Below are 15246 nucleotides of genomic sequence, written 5' to 3'. Positions count from 1 at the left end.
ATATTCTGCCCCTGTGACTAGTAGAGCCAGGACTCGCTGGACATTTGTAGGGGACCAGTGGATAGCCAATTCTACATGTGGCCTCCAGTCCCCATCTGTCCCCTGTAGATGAGTCCCTCAGCCCTCCCCCTATTCAAAATGCCAAAGGATATTTCCTTCTTCTTGTGGGTTTGGCATAGCCAGATGGTCTACGAGATGCACAGGATGGGCCTCCTGGGGCACACCCCCATGTTTCCCCTTTGCCTCTTTCTTCTTCTTGGGCTGCAGAAAACATTGGTCAGCTTGCAACTGTTTCCACAGTTTCAATAAGTAGGTGTTTGCCTTCCCATCAATCTTATTTTGATCCTCTCCAGCCCCTAAAAGATCTAACCACATTTGGGTCCTAGTCACCCACATGGTGGTGTTTTTGTCTGAGAAACAAAGGGGGCTCAGGGCACTGTCCAAACTCCTTTCTCCTGCCTCTGACTCTCTGCCTCTCCCAGACTTGCCCCCATTGTGGTAACATCATTAATTCAGTGCCAACACACCCAGCCGAAATAGTCATAAGGGAGCCAGAAGAGGTAGAGGGGACATGCAGCCGCACCAGATCCCTCATTCCTGCCATAAAACATTCATCATTAGGGCCATGAGTATTAAGATTAAACATGGCTTGGTCCATACCCAACTCCCACAGAATCTGCACTAAGTCTGCATAAAGCAGCCATTTACTCACAGCTTCCGGCACCTCTGCATCTGCCCAGACTGTGCAATAGTGGCCATGACCCATTCTAACCAAGAATGAGATCCCTGCCCGCTTCCATTTCACTGGCTATTTTGCAGCCACTGGTGTAGGGAGGGGTGAGTCATGATGGAAACCAACTTTTCCATCTCATGATCAGTACACATAATACTATTCACCCCTAAATCCCAAAGGCAGAGGAACCACACCACCAAGGGCTCCCTGGGCAGCTGCTGAAACTCCCTCACCAGATTGACTATCTCGGCCTGCATATAGAGATGATATGTTGTGTGCTGAGCCATCTGGGCAGGGCTAGCTGGATTCTCCCTAGGTGCCATAGGCCGCTGTGATTTCATTTTCTGTATCACTACAGGGTGGGCCCACAGGGGACTCAGTTCCTCTTCCCTCTCCTCTCTACCATCTGCTAATGATCTGGTACCATCAGGGTGGGGGACCACCACAATTCTGCTGTCCTTGGTCTTCCTCCAGGGCACAGACCTGAGCCTCCGAGGCTTCTGCTCCCTCTCAGAACTTCACCACATTATAAGGCTCAGTCTTCATCACAGCTTGCAAAATTTTAAGAAACACCCAGCCCACTACCTCCATGTCTGCCAGGACATTTGGCTTCTCTAGAGTCTCCCCTACAGCCAACAGGGCCTTCTCTACTGGGTTGGGTGACCACTAACATTGGGCCAGTGCTGTATGAGGGGTGGGGAGTGGAGAAGAGACCAAGCTGTAAGGAGCCATGCCACTGAATACCACTTACTGGTGGCAGGCCACCCCTCTGATCCCCTCTCTGGGGGCCCCTATGGCTCCCTACTATACTGCAACAAATCCTGCTGACTGTGCCAATCGTCCTGCACCCTGTTCATGGCTGGGCAGGTTCACCCAGGATTTGGGCAGGTGGAAGAAAATGCACGGAGCTGTCAGGATGTCTGACAGGCATTTAACCGAGGTGGGGTGATCCACAATTACCAAGCTATGAGTTGCACCTTGGAAAGGCCCAACTTCCTTATATACTAAGTGCATACAAAGCCATCTGGGTGCCAACATGGTTGTATAGCAGACCTTGATTCTGTACATGTGGGCCCTTAAGCACAGTTATAGAAACACTGCTAAGTCCTAGTTTCCCAGATATCCAGGTGAGGGATCCTGAATGACTCCATTTGCCCTGCAGCTTCCCATAGTTTTCAGCTTTATTGATGAAAAGGATGAGATTTACTAAAGACGTTTATATTAGAATGCACAGGAAGAACAGTGTCAATGCAAGAAACATTCAAACCTATAGAATTTTTATGAGTTTATTTGAGCAAAACTGATGATGTGGGCACGAGGAAAAACCTCAACAAGCTGAGAAAATACTCTAGAAAATAGCAGTCTTGTCCTTTATTTTATATATAATCAAACGAGGGGGTATAAGTAGGTTACATGAAATTCATTAGCAGTAGATTAGGGTGGCAGGAAAAAGCAAAGCATGGCAACCGCTGGTGTAGATATAAAGTAAAATGATAGACATATGCTTCTTTTACAGAGGTTGAACAGTCAGCAATGAACATGATAACAATAACAACGAGGGGATTTGTGGTCTCAGCTCTGGTGCAGTGCTTGTGCTTTGAGGAGTCTGGAAAAAGGAAATTTGACATTTCAAAGGTCTGTTATTCTAGATACAAAAAAAGACAATAGACCGGCTTAATTAAGGTAAAGAATGACTTTTGACAGGAAAAATTCTACTCTAGGACATGTCTGCCCTCCATGACCATGTAGGCCTCCCCTGAGCTTGTCAGGTTTAGTATGTGGCCCCTTTTTGTCCACAACACCCTCTTGTTTTGGTCACTCTATCCTGAATTCATATTGAAACCAAGGAGGTTAAAGAAGAAATATTCATCTTGACTGATAGGAGGGTGGAGATGGGCAGCTGGGGTGGAGAGGATGCATGGAAAGGTGACAGACCAGGTAGGCATGTTGGCGGCTGGAAGACCAGATGGTCCCATAATCATGTGCAGATAAGCCGAGAGGCACAACTGGGGAGCAAGACAGACCATGAAATGAGGGTTCCAGAGTGTGAGAAACTAAACCCTCAAAACCTCTGGCTGTAAATCCTGTGGGAGTTGTGCAAGTGGAAGAAACTCTCAGCCTCACAGAAGAGTTCATTGGAGAGACCCACAGGGTCCTAGAATGTACACAAAACCACCCACCCAGGAATCAGCACCAGAAGGGCCCAGTTTGCTTGTGGGTAACATGAGAAGTCACTGAAAGTAGGGCAGGGGCCGAGCAAGCAGCATTGTTCCCTCTCTGACCCTTCCCCTACATACAGCACCACAGCACATCAAAGTGGGTTGCCCTGCCTTGGCCAATACTTAAGGCTCTTCCACTTACAATGTAACAGGTATGCTGAAGCAAAGAAATATGACTCAAATGAAAGAACAGTTCAAAACTGCAGAAAAAGAACTAAACCACGAGGAGATAGCCAACCTATCAGATGCAGAGTTCAAAACACTGGTAATCAAGATGCTCACAGAAATGATGGCCTATAGACACAAAATACAGGAAGAAGTGAAAACTATGCAAAGTAAAATAAGGAGAAATATGCAGGAAATCAACAGAGAGGGGTAGGAAACTGGGACTCAAATTAAGGATTTGGAACAGAAGGAAGAAATAAACATTCAACTAGAACAGAATGAAGAAACAGGAACTCAAAAAAAATGAGGAGAGGTTGAGGAACTTCTGGGACAACATTAGACATTCCAACATTTGAATCATAGGGGTGCCAGAAGGAAAAGAGGAAGAGCAAAAAATTGAAAATTTATTTAAAAAAATAATGAAGGAAAACTTCCCCAATCTGGTGAATGAAATAACTTCCAGGAAGTCCAGGAAGCTCAGAGTCCCAAAGAATTTGGACCTAAGGAGGAACACACCAAGATACACCATAATTACATTACCTAAAATTAAAGATAAGGAAAGAATCTTAAAAGCAGCAAGAGAAAAGGAATTACCTACAAAGGAGTGCCCATAAGACTATTAGCTGATTCTTAAATGAAACTTTGCGGGCAAGAAGGGGCTGGAAAGACATATTCAAAGTCATGAAAAGCAAGGACTAACAACCTAGATTACTCTATCCAGCAAAGCTATCATTTAGAATGGAAGGACAGATAAAGTCCTTCTCAGATAAGGTCAAGTTAAAGGAGTTCATCATCACCAAGCCCTTATTATATAAAATGTTAAAGGGACTTATCTAAGAAAAAGAAAATCAAAACTATGAACAGTACAATGACAACAAACTCACAACTATCAACAACTGAACCTAAAAAACAAAAACAAAAACTAAGCAAACTAGAATAGGAATGGAATCACAGAAATGGAGATTACATGGATGGTTATCAGCAGGGAGGGGAAAGGGGTAAAATGGGGAAATAGATACCAGAAATAAGAAGCATAATTGGCATGTGAAAAACAGACAGGGGTAGGTTAAGAATAGTATAGGAAATGGAGAAGCCAAAGAACCTATATGTACAACCTATGGACATGAACTCAGGACATGAAAAAGGCAGGTAATGGAGAAAGGATGGGTACAGGGTGGGAGGTGATAAAAGGGAGAGAAAAAAATGGGACAACTGTAATAGCATAATCAATCAAATATACTTTAAAAAAGAAAAGAAATAAAAGCTAACAAGTCCTTATCCTCTGTTTTCTAAATAACCACATGTTAGAGAACCATACCTTTAGGTTTTTTATTAGTTTTATAATATGAAGCCAAACCTCTTTCTTCGCTCTGAGCACCAGAGCCTACAAAAGTCAGAAATCTGATACCTTTGCTTTGAAAAGGCTAATATAACCCTCTTGGTATTATAGGCTTAATGCAGTAATTATCTCCAATAAAGGACATTCATGAGCTATTTTCCTACATGCTTAATATTTATTGAAGAGAAGCTTTTCAAAGCAATTAAGTTTAAATATGCTAGTAGAATATAAGGCTTTTAATGGTCTGAAGTCATTTCTTTAGTGGAGTATCTTTACAAATATTTCTTTGTGTCATACGTATGTCAATTCCCAATGTGCATGTATTAAACTTTGATTTTCTCCTGTTTAAAAAATAAATATATGTTCTTTGTATAGATTATTCTGTAAGAAGTCTATTTCCCTGAGAGAACTTTTGCCAGTATTTGTTGGTAAATATCACAATATGCACAATTTTTAAAAAAATAAATGTTAGACTCATAGGTAGAGAGCAGTATGACAGCTGTGGGAGGTGGTTTAGGGGGTGGAGGGTTTGAGCAAAAAGGAAATAGGACTCATGGACATGTACAACAGCATGGTGGTTGCTGGGGAAAGCAGGTATAGAGGGACTAAATGGTAATGGAAAAAATACAATAAAAATTTTTTAAAATGAAAAAAAGTTTAAAAATAAATGTTAGAACACTGTACAAACAGCTTTGTGGCACTGTATTCTTTAACAGTTGCATACTATTCTATATTGTATATGTCAGTTTATGTATTGCTTTATATCTGACTGTTCTCTAACAACTTTCACTTCCTTATAGTTCTTGCTAGTTCTTTTCTTGCTATGGAAAAATCATAGAAAATCTGGAACTGGGTGGGCCTTCGGTTGTCAAATATAAGCAAGTGACAGTTTGTTTGTGTAGAATTTGAATCAAAGGCATTAGCATTTTGCATGCAGCTTGTGGCCATCATAGATTTGGGAGTAAGTATATGGTTCTACTGTTAATAAAGGTTTAAGATACCATGTTGAATGTATGCTGTATGACTTTCAAATAACTCACAAATTTTACTATCATTTATTCCATTTTTCTATAATTGGCTTCCTCCTTCCGTCTCTCCCACCATTCTCTATTCTGCAATGAATAGATTTAATAATACCCCATAAAACAGGATTTTATTGCTCCCAGTTTTGGTCAAGTTGCATCCTACAAAGATGGAATGAAAATAAACTATATATACATAAAACAGCCAGTACTTGACAACCAGTGGTCTCTGTCATACAGCATACTGAAAGAGTAAAGGAAATGCTCAATAGACAGCAGCTCTAGAGGGTTTCCTTTTCTTTTCATTATTTATTTGTTTCTTTGTTTGTTTGTTTCTAGAGAAGGGAAGCGGGGGGGAGAACTCAATGTGTGGCTGCTTGTCACATGCCTCCTACTGGGGACCTAACCCACAACCCAGGCATGTGCCCTAGAGTGGGAATTGAACCAAAAACCCTTTGGTTTTCAGGCCAGCACTCAATCCACTGAGCCACAACAGCCAGAACTCTAGAGGGTTTCCTTAGGCAAGCAGCTTTAGGCCCCTTCACTATTTGGTGTTTTCAATTAATCCGTATGAAAAAATATGAATAAATATTTAGCAATAGTCTGTCTTACGAGTGAGGTGATGTTTATACTCCTTGTTGGGATTCCTAGGTGAAAGATCCTGTACACACAGGAGGCTTGATGAGAGGGGCAGGTAGAGAAAGGAGCAGGAAGGTGATAGGAAAACCTCCAATCTCTACTCACAAGAAAATTATCACCTCCTTAGTAACCTATTCATAGTCCAGCCTTGTCTTCATCAGAATCGCTCAGCTGAAAGTACTGTCAGGAATGTGTACAGATGACATGGTGTTTAGTGATACAAGGTAGAAAAGTGAGAGATGATAATATTAAAAACAGCTCTCTGTAACGCAGGAGCTCCAAACTGAGGAGCTGCTTATGTGTTCCTGATATTCCAAAAAAAACCACCCAGAGGACTAGCAGATGTGGACATGCTGTTTATTACTCACATTACAGGGGAGGGCCCTAAATGGTGGCAGGTTGGTGTGAGAGACTGCACCTACTCCAGTCTAAGTCTCATTATTAAGAGGTCGCAGACAAAGGAGGCATGTGTCCTACACATGACTCTGAACTACATTACCTCAGTGTGTACATACAGAAAGAAAAGAGCAAGAAACAATCACAGAACAAAAAACCACTCCCAAAAGGAAATAAGGGGTTACAATCTATTCCCAAAACAATATGCATTCCTTCTGGCTAGGGGCCCTCTGGCCAGCCCTCATTATGGGTGCTGGGGCAGCCATATCAGCATTGACTACACACTCTCAAACACAGGTATGTATCACAGATCACATGTGATATATTAAGTGACTTGTTATAAAGTCTTCAAGGCAGAAATTAGTTCCCCCCCACAACACAGAATACTTATCTTTTAAAGTTAGCTACTGTATTAGTCAGTCACCTTGCAGTAATAAGTATGTATTTTTACTTTCAGATTCTTTTTATAAGGTGAAAAACTATGTATCAGTCTGCCTTATAAATGTTGTTGCAAAATTGATAATGTGTGGTAAATTGTGTTATTTTTCACAAAATATTATGATGCCTCTTTATAGAAAGATTATACATCCGTGCCTTGTTGAACTTAGATGTGACCATGTGACTTGTTTTTGGCCAATAAGTTGTGAGTGGCAGTGACAGGCAAAATTGAGTTCAAGTTTTAAGTGTCAGCTTGTGGTCCATCACATTCTTTCTTCTCTCTTCCCTAAGATCAGTAATGTTCTAAATGATGGCTACTTTAAGGACTTTGGTTCTGGAATAAAGATGGTATATATCAGAGTTACAGCTGACTCATAATGAGATATGTAGTATGAGTGAGAAACAAACATATATTAGCACCTCAGATTGGGAACCATTTGTTACTTCAATTTAAACTAACCTAACCTATTAACAATAATTAAGTAAGGTTTATGCTGGGAATGCTTTAATATTAGGGACTCCATTAATATAATTAGTTGTATTTATAGAGCTAAAAGTGAAATAAAATTTTTTAAAAAATATTTTATTTACTTATTTTTAGAGAGAGAAGGGAGGGAGAAAGAGAGAGAGAGAGAGAAACATCAATGTGCGGTTGCTGGGGGCCATGGCCTGCAACCCAGGCATGTACCCTTGGCTGGGAATCGAACCTGAGATGCTTTGGTTTGCAGCCTGTGCTCAATCCACTGAGCTATACCAGCCGGGGCAAAATAAAAATTTTTATAGATATTGAAAAGCATTTCACAAATTCATTAAGTTCTTATTTACTTACTTATTTATTTATTTATTTATTGTTATTGTTTTTCTTTTGGGGGGTTTATTTTTAAATTTTTTATTATTGATTTTATTTTATATTACTATTTTTTTATTGCCTTTCAAGTACAGTTGTCTCCATTTCCCCCACCCCTACCACAGCCATCCCAACCACCCACCCCTGATTGTTTTTCAAGTACAATTGTCTCCATTTTCACACTACCCCCACCCCCACCCCACCCATCGCCTCTTCCCAACCTTGAACACAGCCCCTTTGGCTTTGTCCATGTGTCCTTCACACATGTTTCTTGATGGTTCCCCCATTATCCCCTATTATCCCCATCATCCCTTTTCTCTGGTTATTGTTAGATTGTTCTTTATTTCAATGTCTGTGGTTGTGTTTTTGCTTGCTTGTTTGTTTGGTTGATTAGGCTCTACTTATAGGTGAGATCATATGGTATTTGTCTTTCACTGACTGGCTTGTTTTACTTAGCAAAATGCTCTCCGGTTCCATCCATGATGTTGCAAAGGGTAGGAGCTCCATCTTTCTTTCTGCTGTGTATTATTCCATCGTGTAAATGTACCATAGTTTTCTGATCCATTAATTTACCGATGGGCACTTAGATTGCTTCCAGCATTTGGCTATTGTAAATTGTGCTACTATGAACATTGGGGTGCATAGGTTTTTCTGGATTGGTGTTTCAAGGTTTTTAGGCTATAATCCCACCAGTGAAATTGCTGGGTCGAAAAGCAGTTCCAGTTTTAGTTTTTTGAGAAAATCCCATACTGTTTTCCACAGTAGCTTCACTACTTTGCATTCCAACCATCGTTGATTTGTTTATGATGGTCGTTCTGACTGGTGTGAAGTGGCATCTCATTGTAGTTTTAATTTGCATCTCTCTGGTAGCTAATGATGGTGAGCATCTTTTCATATGTCTCTGGGCCTTCTGTATGTCCTCCTTGGAGAAGTGTCTGTTCAACACCTTTGTCCATTTTTTAACTGGGTCATTGTTTTCCTGGAGTAGAGTCATGTGAGTTCTTCATAAATTTTGGAGATCAAACTCTTGTGTGAGGTATAATTTGCAAATATATTTTCCCACATGGTTGGTTCATTTTTCATTTCACTGATGTTTTCTTTAGCCATGCAGAAGTTCTTTATTTTCATGAAGTCCCACTTCTTTATTCTTTCCTTTATATCTCTTGCTCTATTATGAGTGAAAATATTATTGTGTGGAATATCTGAGATTTTTCTTACCTTGGTTCTCCTCTAGGACTTTTATGGGGTCAAGACTTATTTTTAAGTCTTTTATCTACATTGAATTTATTTTTATGTATGGTGTAGGTTAGTTTTCGAGTTTCATTTTTTTTTTTTTTTTTGCATGTAGCTGACCAGATCACCCAACACCATTTGTTGAAGAGGGTATTTTTACTCCATTTTATGCTTCTTCTCCCTTTCTCAAATATTAATTGACCATAGACACATGAGTTTATTTCCGGGCTCTCTGTTCTGTTCCATTGGTCTGTATGTCTGTTCCTGTGCCAGTAGCATACTGTTTTGATTATAGTGGCCTTGTAATATAGTTTGATGCCAGGTATTATGATCCCCTCTAGTTTCATTGTTGTCCAAATGGCTGAGGCTATTTGGGCTGGTTTGTTGTTCCATATAAATTTTTGAAATGTTTGTTTTATATCTGTTATTCATATTTTAATAAGGATTGCATTGAATCTATAAATTGCTCTGGGTAATATGCACATTTTGATGATATCAATTCTTCCAACTCATGAACATGGTATATGTTGCCATTTCTTTGTGTTTTCTTTAATTTCTTTCTTCAGTGTTGTGTAGTTTTCTGAGTACCGGTGTTTCACCTCCTTGGTTAGGTTTATTCCGAGGTACTATAATTTTTCTTGTTGTTATATCAAATGGAATTTTTTTCTTGATTTCTGATTCTGATTTTTCATTGTTGGTGTATAAAAATGCCTTTGATTTCTGAATATTGAGTTTCAACCCTGCTGTTTTGCCAAACTAACTTATTATGTTGAGTAGTGTTTTGGTGGAGTCTACAGGGTTTTCTATGCACACTATCATATTATCTGCAAACAGTATCAATTTTACTTCTTCCTTTCCAATTTGGATGCATTTATTCCTTTTTCTTGTCTGATTGCTGTGGCTAGGACTTCCAATACTATATTGGATAGAAGTGTTGAAAGTGGACATCCTTGTCTTGTTCCTGATCTTAGTGGGAAAGCTTTTTTTTTTTTGCCTGTTGAGTATGATGCTAGCTGTAGGTTTCTTATATATGGACTTTGTCATATTGAGGAATTCTCCCTCTACTCCCACTTTGATGAGTATTTTTATCATAAATGAATGCTGTACCTTATCAAATACTTTTTTTGCATCTATTAATATGATCATATAACATTTGTCTTTCCTTTTGTTTATGTGATGTATTATGTTTATTGATTAAAGAATATTGTACCTTCCTTGCATTCCTGAGATGAATCCCACTTGATCATGGTGTATGATATTTTTGATGTATTGCTGCATGTGATTTTCCAGTACTTTGTTGACTATTTTAGCATCTATGTTCATTAGCCATATTGGCCAGAAGTTTTCTTTCTTCATTGTGTCTTTGTCTGGTTTGGGGATTAGGATGATGCTAGCCTTGTAAAAAGAGTTTAGGAGTCTTCCCTCTTCTTGGATTTTTTTTTAATAGTCTGCAAAGGAGAGGGGTTAGTTCTTCCTTAAATGTTTTGTAAAATTCTCCTGCGAAACTGTCTGGTCCAGGGCTTTTGTGTGTTTGGAGTTTTTTGATTACTGTTTCAATTTTGTCAGCTGTTATCAGTCTGTTCAGTGTGGGGGTCTCTGCCTACAGGCACCCCTGCCCCTCGACTGCAATGGATGAGAATAAGTCTACCAAGACATGATCTGCTTGGGGAGGAAAGGTGGCCGATCTATCAAAGGAGAAGGGCCAGGAGCCTGTTCCTCCATGGGCTTTTATTGGGTTCAATTTGTACAGAAATACAGGTAAAACTCATCAATTATTGTCAGGCAATAAAGATCAAACAATAGATAACATACAAAAAACTACGAGGGCTTATTCTGAGTCAAGGTCAGTTAGCTAAAGGACCATAAAACTTTGGGAAACAAACTCATTTCATGCTTGAACTCATATCAGAAAATTGAGGACATTCTTAGCAAAGCAGATTTCACAGAATTTTATGCATTCCTTCTTAGGCCTGATTGCACCGGGGAACCACTTATTCCTGCTCAGGGCTGCACCACCCTCCAGCATTGTTTCAGGCTTAAGTCAGGCAGGGGAAGGAAGGCAGCCCAGAGATTAGGAGACTTCTTGCAGACAGAATGAAGACTCAGGCCATGTCAAAGCCAAGGGGTGAAGGTCCATCACCCCCTTTTTCTATAGTCTGAGGGCCCCTTCATGACGGTACTTGTCTTAGGTCATCCACTTTTGAGGAAACTTATCCATCATTGGCTAACCAGTCATCTGCCTGGGGCCAAGAGGGGAAAAGTAAAAGGGCGCAGAGGCAGCACTTGTGCCAGGAAGATAAGTTTTGTCTTCTTAGTGGCTTATGGTCCCAAGGTCTCTTCACTCAGCCTTAGCCATGGGGGGTTATAGCTTCTGAAACTAGGCAGGACAGTTGCCAACAGTTCAGGCTTTCTGCTTCTTCTTCATTCAGTTTTGGAAGATTATGTTTTTCTAGAAATTTGTCCATTTCACCTGGGTTTTCAAAATTTTTGGTGTATAGTTTTGTTGTAATTTCTTAAAATCCTTTGTATTTCTGTGGTATTGGATGTAACTCCTCCTCGTTCATCTTTGATTTTGTTTATTTGGATCCCCCCTCTTTTTTTCTTGATGAGTCTGCTTAAGGGCTTGTCAATTTTGTTTATCTTTTCAAAGAACCAGCTCCTAGATTTATGGATCCTTTGAATTGTTCTTTTAGTCTCTATCTCATTTAATTTTTCTCTGATCTTGATTATTTCCTTCCTTCAACTGGCTCTAAGCTTTCTTTCTTTCTTTCTTTCTTTTTTTTTTTTTTGTTCTGTTGGTTCTTGTCAGTCATCTAGGATTAGGTTGTTGATTTGATATTTTTCTATCTTTGTTAGGGTAGGCCTATATTGCTATGAACTTCCCTCTCAGGACTTCCTTTGCTGTGTTCCTTAAGTTTTGGACTGTTGTGAGTTCATTTTCATTTATTTGCAGAAACTTTTTGACTTCTACCTTGATCTTATTATAGACCTATTCATTATTTAATACCAGTCTCCACAAATTTTTGCAGTCTCCACGAATTTGAGTGTTTTTGAGTTTTTTCCTTGAGGTTGGTTTCTAGTTTCAAGTCCTTGTGATCAGAGAGGATGTTTGATATGATTACAATATTTGTGAATTTATTGAGGCTGTTTTGTGTTCTGTCATGAAGTCTATCTTTGAAAATGTTCCATGTGAATTTGGAAAGAATTTATATTTTGCATCTTTGGGGTGAAAGTTTCTGTGTATGTCAATTAAGTCAATTTGATCTAGTGTTTTTCAGTGCTACAATATCCTTATTGATTTTTTTTTAAATCCATCCATTGTTGATAGTGCAGTGTTAAAATCCCCTACTATGTGTGTGTTGGTGTTGATATCTTTCTTGAAGTCTTCCAATATTTTCCTTATATGTTTGCGTGCTCCTATGTTGGGTGAATGTATGTTTACAATGATCATATCTTCTTGATGTGTTTTTCCCTCAAGTATTATGAAGTATCCTACTGTGTCTGTTTTGATGGCCTTTGTTTTGAAATATACTTTGTCTGACATAAGTATTGCTAACCCAGCTTTTTTTCCATATCCATTTGCTTGGAATATTTTTTTATCCATTCACATTCAGCCTATGTAGATCTTTCATTCTGAGGTGGGTATCATGTAGACAGTGTATGGATGGGTCATGTATTCTTATCCATTCAGCTACTCTATGTCTTTTGATCAGGACATTTAACCCATTTATAGTTAAAGTTAAGTGTTTGTATTTAGTATTTGTAGGTACTTACTCATTGCCATTTTTTTCCCCCATTTGTACCTGTGTTTCTTTCTCTCCATCTCTTTCTTCATCTTTTTAAATCAGTCCCTTTTGTATGTCTTGCAATGATGGTTTGCATTTTTGGTGGGAAACTCCTTATTTTGTCTCCCATTTTAAATTAGAGCCTTGCTAGGCAGAGTAGTCTTGGTTACATGCCTTTGCTTTTCATTACTTGGAATATTTTTTTGCCATTCCCTTCAGGCTTGTAATATTTCTGTTGAGAAATCAGGTTCTAGCCTTGTTGGGGCTCCCTTGTATGTTACTTCCTGTTTCTCTCTTGCTGCCTTTAAGATTCTCTCTTTGTCTTTAAATTTTGCCATTTTAATTATGATGTGTATTGCAGTGGGCCTCTTTGGGTTCCTCTTGATTGGGTCCTTCTCTGCTTTCTGGATTTGTGTGACTTCTTATCTCTTCAAACTAAGAAAGTATTTCATCATTACTTTTTCAAACAGGTTTTCTATCCCTTGTTCTTCTTCTTCTCCTTCTCATATCCATATTATACAGATTTTATTCTGTTTCATGTTGTCCTGCATTTCCCTTAACTCCTCTTCATTCATTTTCACTCTTTTTTTTTTTCTTGCTCTTTTTGGGAGGTTTTTCTACTTTGTCCTCTAGCTCACTGATTCAATCCTCTGCTTCATAGAGCCTGATTTTGATTCCTTCTACTGTGTTCTTTAATTCAAAAATTGTATTCTCCATTCCTTCTTGGCCCTTGTTGATTGTTTTTATGTCCTTTTTCTAATGCTGATATAGTTTGCAGTAGGTCCTCATAATTTCCCTGTAGTTTTTGGTAGTTCTCACTGAGTTCATTGAGCTTCCCTATAACCATTGTTTTGAACTCAGTATCTGATAGTTTACTTGCCTCTATTTGATCTAGCATTCTTTTTTTAAAATATATTTTATTGATTATGCTTTTACAGTTGTCCCATTTCCCCCCTTCTCTCCCCTCCACCCTGTACCCCCCTCCCACCCGCATTTCCCCCTTTAGTTCATGTCCATGTGTCATACTTATGAGTTCTTTAGTTTCTACATTTCCCGTACTATTCTTGCCCTCCCCCTATCTATTTTCAACCTACATTCTATGCTACTTATTCTCTATACCTTTTCCCTCTCTCTCCTCCTCCCACCCCCTGCTGCTAACCCTCCATGTGCCCTCCATTTCTGTGGTTCTGTTCCTGTTCTAATTGTTTACTTCGTTTCTTTTGGTTTTGCTTTAGGTGTGGTTGTTGATATTTGTGAGTTTGCTGTCCTTTTACTATACATGTCTTTTCTTTATCTTCTTTTCTTAGATAAGTCCCTTTAGCATTTCATAAAATAGGGGCTTGGTGATGATGAACTCCTTTAACTTGACCTTATCTGAGAAGCACTTTATCTGCCCTTCCATTCTAAATGAGAGCTTTGCTGGATAGAGCAAGCTGGGATGTAGGTCCCTGTCTTTCATGACTTGGAATATTTCTTTCCAGCCCCTTCTTGCCTGTAAGGTCTCTTTGGAGAAATCAGCTGACAGTCTGATGGGAACTCCTTTGTAGGTTACTGTCCCCTTACCTCTTGCTGCTTCTAGGATTCTCTCCTTCGTTTTTACCTTGGCTAATGTAATTATGATGTGCCTTGATGTGTTTCTTCTTGGGTCCAACTTCTTTGGGGCTCTCTGAGCTTCTTGGATTTCTTGGAAGGCTGTTCCCTTTGCCAGATTGGGGAAGTTCTCCTTTATTATTTGTTCAAATACGTGCTCAATCTGTTGCTTTTCCCCTTCCGATTCTGGTACCCCTATAATTCGGATATTGGAACGTTTAAGGGTGTCTTGGATGCTCTTAATCTTTTCCTCAAATTTTTGAATTCTTATTTCATCATGCTTTCCTGCTTGGTTGATTCTATCTTCCTTCTGGTCCACTGTATTGTTTTGAGACTCATATTCCTTCCTTTCACTATTGGCTCTCCTCCGTGTGTCTTCCTGCATCTGTTTTATGGTAATCTGCATTCTTTCATCTAAATTTCATCCAAAATCCACCAGTTCTGTGAGCTTTCTGATCACCAGTGTTTTGAACTGCGCATCTGATAGATTGGCTAATTCTTGGTCACTCAAAAGGATGAGTCCTGGGGGACTGATCTGCTCTGGTGAAAACATGGTTTTTTTTTTTTTTTCCCCCTGTCTCTCCTTTTTTTTTTCGGTCTGGTTGCTCTTGTTATGGTGGGGGGCGGAGCCTTAGGTGCTCACCAGGGCTGGGCACCCCAGTCGCTAGATTGTGACGTTATATGTGGGGGCGGGGCAGGAGCGGGAGCTGGGCGGGAGAAAACAATGGCGGTAGTTCCATTCCCCTGGACTCAGACCCTTGTCTGGGCTTCCGGGCCGCGAGTTCTGCCCTGGTCCACAATCGCTGCCCCTCTGGGTCTGCCAGCTGCAGCTTGAGTACT

Source organism: Phyllostomus discolor, chromosome 10 (assembly GCF_004126475.2).
Source record: "Phyllostomus discolor isolate MPI-MPIP mPhyDis1 chromosome 10, mPhyDis1.pri.v3, whole genome shotgun sequence".
NCBI classification, from domain to species: Eukaryota; Metazoa; Chordata; class Mammalia; order Chiroptera; family Phyllostomidae; genus Phyllostomus; species Phyllostomus discolor.
The sequence above is the reverse complement of the archived record's forward strand: the minus strand, read 5'-3'. Positions refer to the sequence as shown.